Source organism: Aphelocoma coerulescens, chromosome 24 (assembly GCF_041296385.1).
Source record: "Aphelocoma coerulescens isolate FSJ_1873_10779 chromosome 24, UR_Acoe_1.0, whole genome shotgun sequence".
In the NCBI taxonomy this organism is placed as follows: Eukaryota; Metazoa; Chordata; class Aves; order Passeriformes; family Corvidae; genus Aphelocoma; species Aphelocoma coerulescens.
Window position 1 is genome coordinate 5,825,896 of NC_091037.1, and position 15,879 is coordinate 5,841,774.

The following is a 15,879-nucleotide window of genomic DNA, read 5'->3' on the forward strand; positions in this document are numbered from 1 at the left end:
TCTCTGCTCGTGCTCAGGGGAGAATGTGCTCACCCCCCAGGTGGGTTTTGGGGGATGGAGAGGTTTTGGGGAAGGGAAGATGGATTGCAAGGTGAATCACCGAGATGAGAAGAGCAAAATCTGTGCTGGGAGGGATTTGGTTTCTGCATGAGGAGAGGAAGCACTGAGACACAATGGAGCACCCAGTGCTGGGGGGTTCTCCACACCCAATTAAACCTGGGCTGACTCAGCTGGGGTGGCCTTCCCTGATTACCCTGATTGTGTCCAAAGAGCCACTTCAGCTCTAGCAGGGTTTCCACAAGCACACCATCAGACCAGAGCACTGGGAGCTTCAAGGTTAAGAACTCCTGGCTATCAAGGAAGCATCAAGGAGGGAAACACTGTCTAATAATAATAATAATAATAATAATAATAATAATAAAGAGGAGGAGGAGGAGGAGGAGTTTAAAAAGGGAAAATGATGAAAATCCCAATACTTGAAACCTTCAAAGCCCAGTCAGACGTTCCAGTGCTCCCAGCCACGGGGATGAGCCGGCCAAAGGGATAAGGGAGGGTCTCTCTAACGCCAAGCCCTGGCCCTGTAACTGCAGCTTTATCCTCATCACACACACCCAGCCATCCATGAGCTCTCCAGGGCACAGACTTGCCTCCCATCACTGCCTAAAACTGGTATGGGAACGGTCACGGCTCGAAAGACAAAAGCTTGGAGCATCAGGCTCCTGGCTGGGAACAGCACCACGGGGGCATCGAAATCCAACACTCCCTGGAGTGCTTTGGGGCTACTTTGGAACAAATCCTTGCAGGAATTGAAAAATAATGAGAAAAAGCCCCCAGTGGATGCATTTCTAAGGGGAAAAAAATAATGTTTTGACCAGCCTTCCTTTGCTGATGGCAGATTGCTCAATGAAATGGTTTTGGGCCAGCCCAGAAAATGTATCTGATAAGAAATATCACACGGGGAGCCTTGTCCCGGGAGAGTGTAAGCAAATAAATCCCCAGGAGCCAGGGAGACAACAAGGCTATCTCTGACCCAGCCCCCAGCCTTCCCCACCACCAGGAATGCTGCATTTGTCATTTCTCTCCTGTGCACTCCGTAGGAGCCTCAGCTCCATTCTCTTTAGATGATATTTATATTTTTCTAATCTACTGGCTGTGATGGATGGGAAAGAGATTTCTCCCTGCAAAACCATTCACAATGGAAAAAAGCCACGAGCACAATATAGAACTTGTGTGTGTGTGTGTGTGTGGTGCTTTAGACAAATAAACATTGCTCCTTTTTCTAAAACATCTCAACATCTTGTACAGGAAATATTAGATCTCAGCTGACTGGAAAATGAAACCAGCTTTATGTTCTCTTCCAAAGCCTCTTGTGATATTACCAATATTTTTTCCCCTGTCGAGAATAATGGCTTTTCTACAGGCCAGCAGATAGCAAAGTGCTCACAGAGATTTCCAGATGCAAAGACTTCCCTGAATTACCTTGTCTTAATGTACTTCAGAGTTTGGAGCAAGTTCCTTGATGACTCTGGATAATCAGAGCCTGTGGAGAAAAGCCATGTTAAATCAATTGCTCATGGCAAAAGTGGGATAAGATGATGATAAAGGAATCCCGTGGGAGTCCACACAGGTCTTGGGAAGCTGGTTTAGGGCTGGTGCAACACCAGTAATCTCACTCCATGCGGGGCACACTAAAGGCAGAATGATCCAGGTTTGGGGTTTGGGTTGTTTTTAGGAAGATCCCCCCTGCTGATGAAGGATGAAAGGGAATGGACCCCCTCAAGTGCCACACAACCCCCTCGATTCTGCCCATGGTGAAGCTGGATCTGGTTGGGAAGTGCAGAAATTTCCCCAGCTTGCCCTGATAAAAGAAAATCACTTCTTGCTGGAAACCCAAGAATCAGAGAATGGCCTGGGTTAGAAGGGATCCTAAAGTTTTTCTTATTCCACCCCCTGCCATGGGCAGGGACACCTTCCACTATCCCAGGGTGCCCCAAGTCCTGTCCAGCCTGGCCTTGGACACTGCCAGGGATCCAGGGGCAGCCCCAGCTGCTCTGGGCACCCTGTGCCAGGGCCTGCCCACCCTCCCAGGGAACAATTCCTTCCCAATATCCCATCCAGCCCTGCCCTCTGGCACTGGGAAGCCATTCCCTGGGTCCTGTCCCTCCATGCCTTGTCCCCAGTCCCTCTCCAGCTCTCTTTCAGGCTGTCTTCAGGTGCAGGAATGCCACAATTAGGTCTCCCTGGAGCCTTCTCTTCCTCAGGCTGAACAATCCCAGATTTCCCCCCTTTTCCTCACAGCAGAGGTGCTTCATCCCTGTAATCAGTGCTCCATCCTCTGGACTCTCTCCAGCAGCTCCATGTCCATCCTGTGCTGGGACCCCCGAGCTGGAGGCAGCTCGGCAGGTGGGGTCTCACCTGAGCGGGGCAGGATCAGCTCCCTCAACTTCCTGCCCACGGTGCTTTTGAATCCCAAAGAGTGTCCAAACCAACCCCAAACCAAGAGAATAAGCCAGAAAAGCAGCCCAAACTTTTTTCCTGCCCGTGTCATAAAGCCTGGTGGATCAAACCCCAATCCCAAACAAAAAGCCATTATTTTTTCTCCTGTAAATAGAAACCAGGCAAGAAGTAGGAGTCCCACAAACCCAAAACCTTCTCAAAGCAAACACATTCTTTATTTTTACACCACCTTTTGATGAAAATCGAATTTTCAGCCACAGTAAGGTTTCAGTGGAAATGCTGGAATAACCCCACAGAGAAACTCCTGCACAAGGAGATGTTTCTGTTCCCTTTAGGATGGGAATTGCAAAACAAAGGGCATGAAAAATCCACGTTGTCACTACTTATCATTCCCAGTTAACAATATAAGATATATGATAGGAGCAAAACAATTTGGTGGCAGAACATCATAAATGAAGTCTGTTTTCCCTGGAAACTGCATAACCATTTGAATTAATTTAATTTGAAATATCAAATTAAATTAAACTGTAGAATAATCCCCAAGGGGAAGCATATTTCATTTGCAATGTCTTCTGATAGAGTATTCTCTGCCAAAAGTTTTGCTATGCATCTGGCTTTGGATCTAAATTTATTACATTAGCTCTGGGAAGACTTTTAATAGAAAGTGAGATTAAAGGGGAAGGAAAAAAAAAAGGAACTTCTGATGGGGGAAAAAAAGACCCCAAAGTCGATAAAAGAGTGAAAGAAGTGCTGAACACGGGCGGATCTGGGCTGCTGCAGCTCACCTGGCTCTGCCTGCGCCGGCTCCAAGCTCCAATCCAACGGGAACGAGAGGTGTCATTAAGCAACTGGAGCGCTGGAATGTGTGTATCCATATGCACAAATGGGATGTCTTCAAAGCTACCTGACAGCCCCTGACATCTCCCTGCTCTTGCCAGCCAGAGTAATAGCAACCCACGGCGGGGAATCAAAGAGGGTCAGGAGATGATGAGTGGAGGAAGATTATGTGCTTTTTAAATCAGCTCTAAAGGATGGAGACAGGAAGGGAAATGCTTTCCTGGCCAGGTGGAGCCAGGCTGGGATTTTCATTTCCAAAGGAGAGAAAAGGAGAAGGGGGGAAAAAAAAGCAAAAATCAAACCTCACCAGAACAACACTGTCTTATTAGTAATAGCTACCTTGCTTTTTAAATAATCCCCGAGATAAACACAATCTAGGACAGATCTCAGAGACTCTTTGGTTCAACAGGTTGGGAGGAGGGAGGTGGTGACCCCATCAGTTTTCAAAATATAGGTCACACACAAAAGCAGCACTTACAAAATGAACGCTCTTGCTTTTCACGGTGAGAAATTGAAGAAAATTGCAGCCAGCAGATGCCTGTAGGTTGATGCAGTGGGAATAATCTATTTCTTTCTTTCTTTTTCTATTTTTTTATAGTTTCCCCTGCGAGCAAATACAGAGCAGCAGATGTTGGCATGGAAGAAGGGATTTGCTCTAAACAAACAACCCACTCCCTCCACAAAAAGCTTTGTACCAGACCAAAATCAAGCGCAGCCCCCTCACCCCATCCCCTTCCCTCGCCTGCCCCCTACAACACGAACGCTCAAAGGTCTCTCAACCAAAACAAAAAGCTTTAGGACTGGAACCACCAGCACTTCAGCAACCTCCCAGTTTGTTTTAAATCTTGATTGGGAGAATTATCCTGACAAGAAAATTAGCGGAAAGTCAATAAACCTGTAGCCCGGCGACAGAGCAGGAGGAACTGGTGGAACTCATTTGCTCACGCACACGGAGGCGCCGGCGACGCGGGGCTGCCTGGGCTGGCAAAGTTCATTACGATTTTGCCCGCGAAGCCGTGAAGCGCAGGTAATCATACTTAAAGAGATAAGAAACACAAGGAGCGCGGGCCTGAGCCGCGACACAGAAATTCTCATTTAGAGCAGTCACGGGTGGAAAATCAATACCCACTTTTGGATGCAGAAGGAATGTCAGACTTGACAAAGCTTCTTTGGATTTTTCTAACCCCCCTCCCTCCCCTCCCCTGCTCTGCTACTACTTCAAAACCAAAAAACACAAGGAGATTTGCATGCTGGCTGCATCCAAGGCTCCCCCCAACTTGGCTCACAATTCCTTAAGATTTTCTCTGGCAACAACCTCATTCCATCTATCCTTGTCAGAGTGCATCTTCCTCCCCGGTCCAAGCAAATTGTCTTCATGCCACTTACTCGGATCCTCCTGCCTCCCTTCTGCGCTCACATCGGCGGATCCTGCTCCAGTGCCAGAAGGGACTTTGTGTTTACATGGGAATTGAGGAAGTCTGCTCCAAAAATGCATTTTGGGAAGAGGACAGATTATTCTGCAGCTTTTAAAAATTCATTTATAAGGAGATAGGGAGGAAAAATGTGCATTTTTTCCCTTTGCCTTCTATAAAATAATGAATTATTGGCATCAAATGGTTCAACAGACCCTGATGTTCATGAACTTCCCGTGCTCAAGCCTCGTTATTTATGAGCTGATTATTTCTGTAGCATTCCTGGAGAAACGGGCGATGCAAACACATTTCAGCCTTTGGGTTGCTGGGATGATTCACTGAGATATCACTGAGGGCCCCCACGCTCCCTCCTGCCTCGGATCCATCGGGGTCAGGGTGATCAAACACGAGCACTTCCTTAGGAGAAGGAGCTGCGGCAACTGAGAGCAGCTTCCATTCAGTGTGGGGACCAACTTCCCAAAAAACACCCCTGACCTCCACAACTCCCACTGCTTGGGCTAAGATAGGACAGGGAACCATGTTCCCTGTAAATTGGGCAGAGCTCCTTCTGCTCCCTACATGGGGGATTTTTACATCCCCAAGGATCCTCCGAGGTACATTCATGGCCTCGGTGACAGTGGGGACTGATGATCCCACCTGTTCTCGGCAGGAAGGTGACACATGCAGCTTCCTGTTCCTCAGAGCTTGTCCTGATCCTGCAAGCATGGGAGAGGAAAACGGAGTTTCCATCGCATCCCTACCTAAAAAAGAAGTATCCCCCTTCCCCCATTAGAACATGGAACAACCAGGAGCAAGGCCTTGGTACATGCCAAGAGCTGGATGTCACATGGGTGGCTGACTTGGGCTCACCTCATCCAATTCTCAAAGCTGGGAAGGGAGAGTTTGATCCAAGCATCCCTCTGAAGAAAAAAGAAATCACCAGGCAGCTCCTGGACTGAGTCCTGGGAGCTGTGACAGTCCTGGATTGAACCGGGTGAGTAGGGGGATCTTATCAGGATCTGCAGGGACAGGACAAGGGGGAATGGCTTCCCACTGAAAGAGAGAGGATTTAGATGGGATATTGGGAAGGAACTCTTCTCTGCGAGAGTGGGGTGCCCAGAGCAGCTGTGGCTGCCCCTGGATCCCTGGCAGTGCCCAAGGCCAGGCTGGACATTGGGGCTTGGAGCAGCCTGGGATAGTGGGAGGTGTCCCTGCCCATGGCAGGGGGTGGCACTGGATGAGCTTTAAGGTCCCTTCCCACCCAAACCATTCCATGATTCCATGACCTACATTTGGAGGAAGACTCTGGTGTTTGTACATCCCACACCGCGCCCTCCGTTCCCGGCTCCCGGAGCCCCGTGCCTCCCCGAGCACCGGCAACCAAGCAGAAAAGTTCTGGGGCAAGCTGTGAAATCTCCGAAATGAAAATCAATTCCATCTCCATTTCGCAGGGCCTAATGTGGCATTTACAACATAAACAATCGCTTCTGTTAGGGAGGGAAATTAAAAAGCTGTGCTACATAAAAGGGAACAATGTTTAAAGTTCTGCTGGAAGTGAGCAGTCGGGTTGGAGATAATTACAAAGGGGTGCCGGGCACGGAGCCCCCGAGGCACCGAGGGAGCCACGGCAGCCACAGCTTCACTGCCTCAGGGATGGAGCAGGGGGCCTCAAAAAAGAAAACCAAAGCTAGTGGGGGTGCTTTGAGGGAGGCAGAGGATGGAGCTGAGCTTCACAGGACAGCCAGGCTGCAGGAATAGCTCTCATCTTAAACAATCACCACCAAGCTCCTTCTTTCCAGCTGGAGAGGAGTTTCCCAGAGCCAGAGAGGAGCCCAAGCCAGAGCTCCGAGTTCATTTTACATCCCCATCTTTCAGCAGGGTCAAACAGCCCCAGGATGCAGAGTCCTGCCATTAATTACCACGTTGTCCTTTAATTTCAGCATGGCAGTGGCGTTTGTGAGTTACCCCTGGCTGGAGTGAGCCTGCCTTGGGAATGAATTTCAGCTGGGAAATGTGGGAGTGTTTGAACTGTGACAAGGGTGAAGTGCTGGAAGAGCATCTTGAGAGCACTGGTGATGCCAGCAAAGAATGGAATCAGCTGTAGCCCAAACTCTGGTACCTCTGCAAACTCAGCCCCGAGATGGGGATGCCTGTGAGAGCTCAGAGAGGGCTGGGTGCACCGTGGAATCATGGAATGATTTGGGTTGGAAGGGACCTTAAAGCTCATCCAGTCCCACCCCTGCCATGGGCAGGGACACCTTCCACTGTCCCAGGCTGCTCCAAGCCCCATCCAGCCTGGCCTTGGGCACTGCCAGGGATCCAGGGGCAGCCCCAGCTGCTCTGGGCACCCTGTGCCAGGGCCTCACCACCCTCACAGAGAGGAATTTCTTCGCAGCATCCAACCTAACCGTGCCCCTGTCAGTGGGAAACCCTTCCCCTTGTCCTGTCACTACCCGCCTGTATAAAGAGTCCCTCTTGGGGCACCCTGGGACTGCACCTGGGGAATCTCACAGCCATCTCCTGGGCATGGGATGCTTCCCAGCTCCAGCTGGAAAGAGATTCAGTGTATCTCCCCCTGCCATGAACCCTTGGCTTTTCCTTTGCCCAAAGCCCAGCAGGAGCTGTAGGAGACTCAGAAGATCCCTGCACTCTGCTCAGTTCCAACACAGCGGCAATGCCCATGGAAGGGACTGGGATGAGGGTCCAGGTGGCAGCAGGGACAGGAAAACACCCCAAAAAAGTGTGAGCCACTGGGGCTGTTTTGTCTGCACAAGAGGTGACTGAGGAGAGCCACAGGAGTAATCTTCCAACACAGAAACAACCAGTGGCAGGAGGGAGGAAAGCTCCTCTCTGTGTCCACAGAAGATCAGATGAAAAATAATAAGCTTAAATTGCAGCAAGAAAAAGTTAAGAAAGACATCAGAAACAGCTTCCCGAAAAAAGAAATAAAATAAACATAGCTCTGCACAGTCTCAGTTGCTGCAGGTTCTTAAGCAGGGCTTAGACAAACCTAGTCCAGATGTGGCTAAAGTGTCAAAGTCCTGTTGGACAGGCTTGGTGATGCACTTGCTGCTCACTCAAACCATCCCCATGCACAGCCATGGAAAACTTGGCATAAAAGGGCATCCACTGGCAGAGAAACCAAACAAACAGCTCAGGCTCCCCAGCTCCTGCTCCTCACCTGTGATAGGTGTTCTGGGCAAAGCTCCTCTGCCCAGGATTCAGTTTAATCTGAACATGGCAGAGACACAAATGCTTTCCCCAAGCCTTTTCTCAGCCCTCTACATGCACTGAAATCTCCCGATGCAAGAGATTCTATTTTCCCTGGTTCGGGAAAAGAGATTTTGCAGGAGAAAGATCTTTCCCTGGCAGAAATGGCACAAAAACCCCAACAAACAAAACCACAAGGTCTTCATTCTCCTGTGAGCAGGGAGTAGCTCTGGGGGAGGACTGGCTCCCAGATCATTCCACGGGATGCCCTGATTTACCTTGATCAGAACAATTTAGCAGACATTTCTTTCCAAAGAGCACTAATCACTTTTTTCCTCCTTCCTGTGCATAAAATAAGATTGAAACACACTGCACAAATTGCTTACCACAGTCCCAAAAATGCTAATCAGCTGCAAACATCTAAATCATGGCTCGAACCCCAGCCTGGTAAGGTAAGAAAACAGTGTCAGTGCATAGAGAACTATTATTTACTGGTGTCAGAAATAACTCTGGCATTTCCATAACTGTGAGCCTGCATGACAACTTCCTCCGGGAAACTGCTTTAGCTGCAGAAAAATCCATGACTTGAATGAATTGGTAATTTTTTTATAAGGAGCAAGGAAATATGAACTGGGATGCAAGAGCTTAACCTTCCAAGGGCTCTGTCAGCTGGTGACCCAGGCAGAAATGTGTCCTTTAATAAACAAACCAAGGAACTTCTCAGGGCTCTGCTTGGACATGCAAATTCCTGCTGTATTATTAAATCCAAATGTGGATGGCAGCACTGGATAACGGAGCTGATCAGGGCTGTTGTGGGTTTTAGGACAGCAGTGGTTCACTGGAAGGACCATCCGTGGACACCCTGGGTGTTGATGGTCTCTCCTCCTCCCTGCTCCACGAGCTGTGCTCCAGCTCTCCTCCTAAGGCACCCTGCTTTTCTCTGGGACTTCCAGCTGAGCCAGGATGGAAAATTACTTCTGAAGAATGCCACAGCAAAGATCTGCCCAGCTCTCTCCCAGGTGCCTCTCTCCCAGGAGGGCCCAGGTGCTCTGTCCCCATCCCATTCCAGGCTCCAGCAGACCTTGGAGCACTTCCCATTGGAAGCCACCACTGGAAGCCACCACACCCAGAGGTGTCTTCCTACCCCACACCTCTCCTTTGAGGCCCATCCATGTCCCACGGGCAGATTCCTGCATGAGGAGCCCATCTAAGCATCCCTCCTGCTGGTTAAAGCCAGCCTCAGCAGCAGTAGTTGCATCTGCACAACCCCGGCTCCAGCAGAGCCTTATCACCACTGCCAGCTGTTTCCCCCCTCCAACCTCAGCTTCTCCTATCTTTTGGGGAGTACTCCCGGTTAACAGGGCATGTCAGGACTATTCTCCCTGGTTTTGTGATCCTCTGGGCTGGCAGCTCAAGTTAATACTTAGATTTATATTTTCCTGAGATAGAAAGGGGGAAAAAATCCCATCTTGATTTGCATTCCCTAGGGGAATACTGGCCAAGTTCATACAGATTTATGAAGGTGGGGGTAGATATTGACTTAGTCTCTGCAAGGGCTCGGGTGGAGGAAGGGACACAGAGGACTCTTATCTTGCTCCCACTGTTATAAAGCCCGGCTCGACTCCACTGAAGCTGACTGAGGATTTACACCACTACAACCAAGATTAAAATCTGGCCCTGACGCCAGTCAAATCAAGTGAGCTACTCAAGATTAGGGCACTGCTAATAACTAATTCTCACTGCAGCCACCGAAGAGATAAATCGAGTAATGAAAGCGGAGTGGATGAGGAAATGCTCCTGGGCTGTCTCCAGATCAGGGAAAGGCGGGAGTGCTGCACATCCACAGCAAAGGGAACAGAGGGAAATGATCAGCTCTGGCCACGGGAACCAGCTCCTTTCACAGGGAGGAGGAGCAGGGCTTTTGGAGGAGGATGCACAGGGAGGGACCCAGGTCTCCCTTTCCTCCCAGTAGACAAAGCAACAAAGCCTTAGCAGGAGCTGGAATGAAAGGCTTTCTACACAAAGGTAAGGTAAGGGTGAGCCAAACGCTGCTTTTCTCTCTCAGAAACGAGCCCCCTTGAACCTGCAACTGAGCTTTCCTTGCAGTTACGCTGCTGGAGCTTGCAGGAGACAGCAAGGCTGCTGCTCGCCCGCCTCACCTCGTCCGCAGCCCTGGAGGAAGGAGTGGCTTTTCCCAGGCATGTCCCCAGCCTCAGAGGTTCCCAGCCTGGTGGAGAGATGCTGGGGAGGCCGAGAGCACGAGCACTGCTGCCCATTGCGGTGGCACCACGCCACAGCCTCGCCTTGCCCAGCCTCCCACCGTGGCACCCCTGGCTGCAGCCCTCCCTGCATCCCCCATCTCCCTGCGAGGCCCTTTCTGCCTTTACCCTTTCCCAGGGAAGAGCCGAGGTAAGGCTGTGCATATGCTCACTGATATTTCAAATCCCCCAGTTAACGGGGAAGATAATTCATGCATTTAAGCATTAAAAAGGTACTTAAGTCAAAATAAATTCCGCTTCATTGTTTTCCAAGATTCACCTCCCACTCCCACAGCTGAAGGAAATTCAAGAGGCAAACACAACCTGCTCCTTGGTCCATCTCTCCTGGCCACCAGATCCACCATCACCCTGCGTTTGCCCACTAATGAATTGCTCTGTAAAACCGGGTAATATTATTCAGTTCAGTGTATTCCAAGCTGAGGGTGCAGCCAGAGAAGGTTATTTTAAGCTAATTGTCTGGGAATGTCCCTCCACAGATCACGCATCCGCATCCCTCCGTGTGAATTGTGTGTGATACTACAGAGGGGAGAGTTAAAAGCATCAGGAAGGAAGAAACAATCCGTGTGCATCACCTTGAAGCAAAACAAACTCTTATTTCAAAGGCTAGCTGCTTTAATCTTCCTTATAATGGGTTTCCATGTTCCTACAGTTTAACAGGTTTGTGGCTTCTGCATTTAGCACTGGAATAAACAATGCTCCAGTAATTGCCAGGTCACTGGTATTTACTTCTGTCTTTTAAAAACCCTCCCTGCACAGCTGCCTTGAGTGGGATAGACTGTAATTTTCTTTACTGTCTCCCACTAATGAAGGCAAGAGGGCAGGAGGACCAAGTCAGATGGTGGAAAACGAAGCCAAACAGCCTGGTTGACTTTCAACACGATATTAAAATAAACTCCCACCTGTAACAGATTAATTGGCCTGGTCTTTGGCAGCCTGATGGGAAATAAAGACCACTGCTTGAAACCCAGTGCATCATTGTTTTTAATTACAGCTGTTTTTCTCAGCTGGCCTGGTGGAAGGATTATTTTCCCACATGAATGTTTCCTGTGCAATTCAGGATGAGCAGATAACTGGGATGGGGCCAGTGCAAAGCGTGGGGAGGGGACAGCAAACCAGGCGTGCTCCAGCAAGCTCCCAGAGCTGGGATTTATTGTTTCCTTCGGTGGAATGGGTCTCTGGGCTCCACACGCCACCTCCCAAAAATACTGTGGGCATTTTTATCTCCTTGCTGCTCTCATGGTGCAAAAGCCAGAGCCAGAAGCAGGGACAGCTCCTCACTCTGTGGGAACCTGGGCTGGGACTGAGGATGAGGCTGGTACAGGTGAGACATCACATCTCTGACCCAGTAGAGCTGTGTTTGATGAGTCTACAGGCCCTTCCCAGTGTGGCCCCTCCCCATCTCTGAGGAAAACCAGCTCATTTTCCCAACAGAAGAAAGCAAAAACTGTCCTGTATCCCTGTGTCCCCTCGTCCTCCTAATTTCTACCCTGAAATCACGTCAACACATTCCCTGGCTGCTCCTTTTAAAGTCCCCATATTCCTTGAATCTGAATGGAATTCCTTGCCATTTTCTGGCTGTGAGCTGGCACAAATGCGTGTCCTGAAGAAAAGCCAAGCTGCACGGCACAGGTCACCCAGCAGACATGGGGAGAAGTCCCTGCTCCAGGCAGAGCATCACAAGAGTTTGCAGCTCTAAATTTAAGCTCTTTCTGCAGGTTGAGCTATTAATTACAGCTCTGGAGTGTTTCATGACAGTGCCTATTCACTGGCTGTGCTCTGCCACGAGGCGCTGGAATAGCACCGGATAATTCATGGAGGGGAGCAGGAACAGAGGTTTACAGCTAACTGGGAAATTCACTTCCATGAGAAAGTGCAGCAGAACACAATGGAGGCACTGAGGATTTCACCACATCCCCTTTTTATGCTCCAAGCTGGTGGGTCTGAAGAGCAAGGAATGCTTGGTCTAAAAGCGAGCCATCAAATTTTGGCCAAAATTAGCAATATGTTCTTTCTTTGCTATGCTCAAATGTTTGGTGGAAAGCAGACAGCTCCTGCTGAAAAGCCCATGCTAAAAAAACCCCCAGCTTACTTTCTGTGGGAGGTAGAAAAAAGAGAACACAATCTGCTATCAGCTCAACCATTATTAAAGGGAGAAATCCTAATCCCATATGCTGCCGTTTACTCAACGATCTCCACCACATGCACACAGCGTCCTTACAGAGGAGAGATGAGAAAAGAAACCCCAGGAAGAGAAAACTGGGAAGTCCAGAGGAGGCTCCAGGATGAGCAGAGGGATGGAGTGGCTCTGCTGGAAGGAAAGGGAGAGCTGGGGGTGTTCACCTGGAGGAGAGAAACTTCGGGGTGACTGAATTGTGGCCTTGCAGGGCCTGAAGGAGCCAACAAAGATGGAGAGAAACTGTGGACAAGGAATCGAGGGACAGGACACAGGGAATGGCTTCCCAGTGCCAGAGGGCAGGGTCAGGTGGGATATTGGGAAGGAATTCTTGGCTGGGAGGGTGGTGAGGCCCTGGCACAGGGTGCCCAGAGCAGCTGTGGCTGTCCCATAACCCCTGAAAGTGCCCAAGGCCAGGCTGGACAGGATTTGGAGCAGCCTGGGACAGTGGAAGGTGTCCCTGCCATTGACAGGGGATGGGACTGGATGAGCTTTAAGTTCCATTCTAACCCAAATCATTCCAGAATTCAATGATTCTGTGACTTCTCCTCACTGTATTTCTAGGCATTTTCGCTTGACCTTTTCTTTCTCTGCTGTACCACCAGGGTTCAAGAAGCCCACAGGAAAATACGATAAATAGGAAAATACTCCATGGCCTTTGAGATGTGGTGCTTCTGGGGCTAAGAGCCCCTATGTCCTCCTCAAGTTTTAAGAAATCTGAGCAGAAGCTGCGTTCTGAGAGAAGAAATCAAAGAGGTTTTAAAAGCCCCAGTGCCACTGTGGGATGACTCCAGAAGAGGGAGTGTGCACGTGTGCCAGGGAGAGAAGCCTCCCACGTCGCGTTCCTTGCAGGTAACGAGGAGATGGTTCATTACAGGCAGTTTCACAGAACCTGATGTCTTAAATTTTTTACAGCAGCCATGGGCATGGCAGGATCTGGTGATTTGCCACCTGCGCTTGATTCGTTACCTGCAAAGACGGTGCCTTCCTGAAAGGGAAGAAAGAGAAGGCAAAGGAAAAGCAGGAGAAGTTCCTCCAGCAGAGACACGCCGTGTGGCCTCCTCTGTGAGCAGCAGGCCCGGCAGGCGCTGCTGGATGAATTAATGCTTCATTAAGGACCTTTCCCAACTCCGGTGCTCCGGCGCGGTGCTGAGCACGCTGAGCTGGAGGAGCTCCGTTCCTGATGAGCTACAACCCAGTGCCTCGAACATTTGGGTTATTAGAGTCGGGAGAGCAACTCCAAGGTTATTGCCTCGCTCCAAACCAGCTCTGCATATTTTGTGAGTGACTGAAGACTCTGCTGCTTTTTCTCTGCTTCCCCCTCGCAGCCCATGGTCCCCGCTGAGCCCCGGAGTGGCCGCGTTTGGCGGTGACAAAAAGCTCACAGTTTAGCTCCGGTTGGTTCCGTCATGTCATAAACTTTACAGGCTGCTGGAGGGCCCTTTTTCCATGAAGAACGAGCGTGGGAGCACGGGCTGCACACAGCAACGAGGCTGAGAACACAAACTCCAGTCGGGATTTGCAAGAGATGATGGGGAATTTCGCCTTGCAACTCCCATTAATTTCCGTCGCAGGCGGGTGATGTTGAGCACATGATTTATCGCGAGTCTCGCGCTGGTTTGTGTTGCTTTTCAGAGTAAAATATCACCTTTCCTTTAGATAAAAACAATCCCCTCTCCCAAAGTCCTGGCTCTGTCAGTGGCACATTAGGAGCATTAATAAAAGTGAGTGGAGCGTTAATAAATTAGCAGGTACCTCCCAAACTTCAGCACAGAATCCCAGAATGGTTTGGGTGGGAAGGGACCTTAAAGGACATCTCGTTCCACACCCCTGCCATGGGCAGGGACACCTTCCACTAGCCCAGGCTGCTCCAACCCCCTCCAACCTGGCCTTGGACACTGCCAGGGATCCAGGGGCAGCCACAGCTGCTCTGGGCACCCTGTGCCAGGGCCTCACCATGCTGACAAGGAAGAATTTCTTCCCAAAATCCCATCTATCCTTCTTTCATCTCAAAGCCATTCCCTCTTGTCTTGTCACTCCAGACCCTTTATGTCAAAGGTAATGGGGCACTGCAGGGTTGTTCCAGATTTTTGACTGAGTAGGGCAATAAAGGCCCAAAATCTGCTTTAGGAACCCAAACTTCAGCGCAGGCTTTGCACCCAACACAGCGAGAGAAGAGGAAAACAGAGAGCATCAGGCCTCAGAACTACAGTTTCCATTAAATCCAGGCAAATAGGGTGTACATGGACCTGTTCCTTTCACAGGCACCTCTCAGCAGATGTAATTAAATGGAATAACCAAATTTGTGGCATTAGAAGAGCCCAGCACAACCCCAGCTTGTGCTGCCACTGAGGTGGAAGAAAGAAGGTCTTGGGGAACCTCTGAAATAATTTTGGTAATGAAGCCAAGCCTCAGGTGGAAGGTTTTCAATAGCAATCACCATCCACGCCTGTTGGGCACTTGGAAAGAGCCCGTGCATCTCACTGCCCTGCTTGCATTTATAGAACTTCTCTGCACTCAGAAGGCTCCCAAAGTGATTAGAATTGACTGGCTACAGGATTCATTTCCCTGGGCCTGAACTGCATCGATTCTGGTGTAGAGCACAGCAGCTCTTTAACGACAAGCAGTAACAAACCATGAGAATTCGAGGCAGGAGGTCAAGAATGACTCAGCCACCCAAAACTGCCCTCCCCCCCCCCCAAAAAAAAAAAAGGGATTGAGGGAAAAGCACTGTGGTTAAAATAATCTAAAATTTGAGCAGAGACCACGGCCAGCTTCTGGAAGTTTCCTTCAAGCCACACACAGGCAGTTGATTACTTTCTCAATTTTGGTTGAAAAAGCCCAGTGTGGATGTATAAAAACTCCCATTATTTGCTGGGTACAACTGAGAGAATTACCGGCCTTATTTGACAGCATCTTGAGCTTTCTGATTGATTTCCCAGCTAAGCTGTTGACCAGGGATGACCCAGCGAGGATGGCAGCCCTGGCTCGTGCAGCTCCCTCCCAGTCTGCCTGGAGAGTGAGTGATCTCTGTGCACCAACAGTGACCCCAGAGGCAGAACTGTTTCTTGGCACCTTTATTAGAAAACAGTAACGATATGAGAGCAAAGACCCCTGGTTTTATTTGAGGGTGCACTAAATAATTTATTTTCCAGCGAGACTTTCAGCTGGTCTATCTGCATTGCGCTGGGAATCCCAGAATCCCAGAACAGTTGGGGTTGGAAAGGATCTCTGGACATCATCCAGCCCAACCTCCCTGCTAAGGCAGAGTCACAGAGAGCAGGTAGCACAGGAACACACCCAAGTGGGTTTTAAGTATCTCCAGAGACAGAGACTCCACAACCTCCCTGGGCACAGAAGATGCAGCCAAAAGGAGACACTAACCTGGATTTCTGAGAGTCAGACCCTAATTTCAGCAGCAGGGACCAACTGGAAAAGACCTTTAATACTAAAACATTTTACACTGGCCATGACCTCTGAACACCCTGGATCTCTCCCCACTTCCTACAAC

General features: G+C 49.7%; 1 protein-coding gene and 1 long non-coding RNA gene across 4 annotated transcripts in view; one reads left to right on the forward strand and one right to left on the reverse strand.

Moving 5' to 3' along the window:
• KIRREL3 (kirre like nephrin family adhesion molecule 3) overlaps window positions 1-15,879 on the reverse strand; it is a 348,792-nt gene that overhangs the window by 207,803 nt on the left and 125,110 nt on the right. The window lies entirely within an intron of this gene.
• On the forward strand, window positions 10,032-11,158 carry LOC138098386 (uncharacterized). Its single transcript, XR_011146613.1, has 3 exons — window positions 10,032-10,325; window positions 10,449-10,581; window positions 10,672-11,158. It is a non-coding gene; the product is annotated as an uncharacterized lncRNA (long non-coding RNA).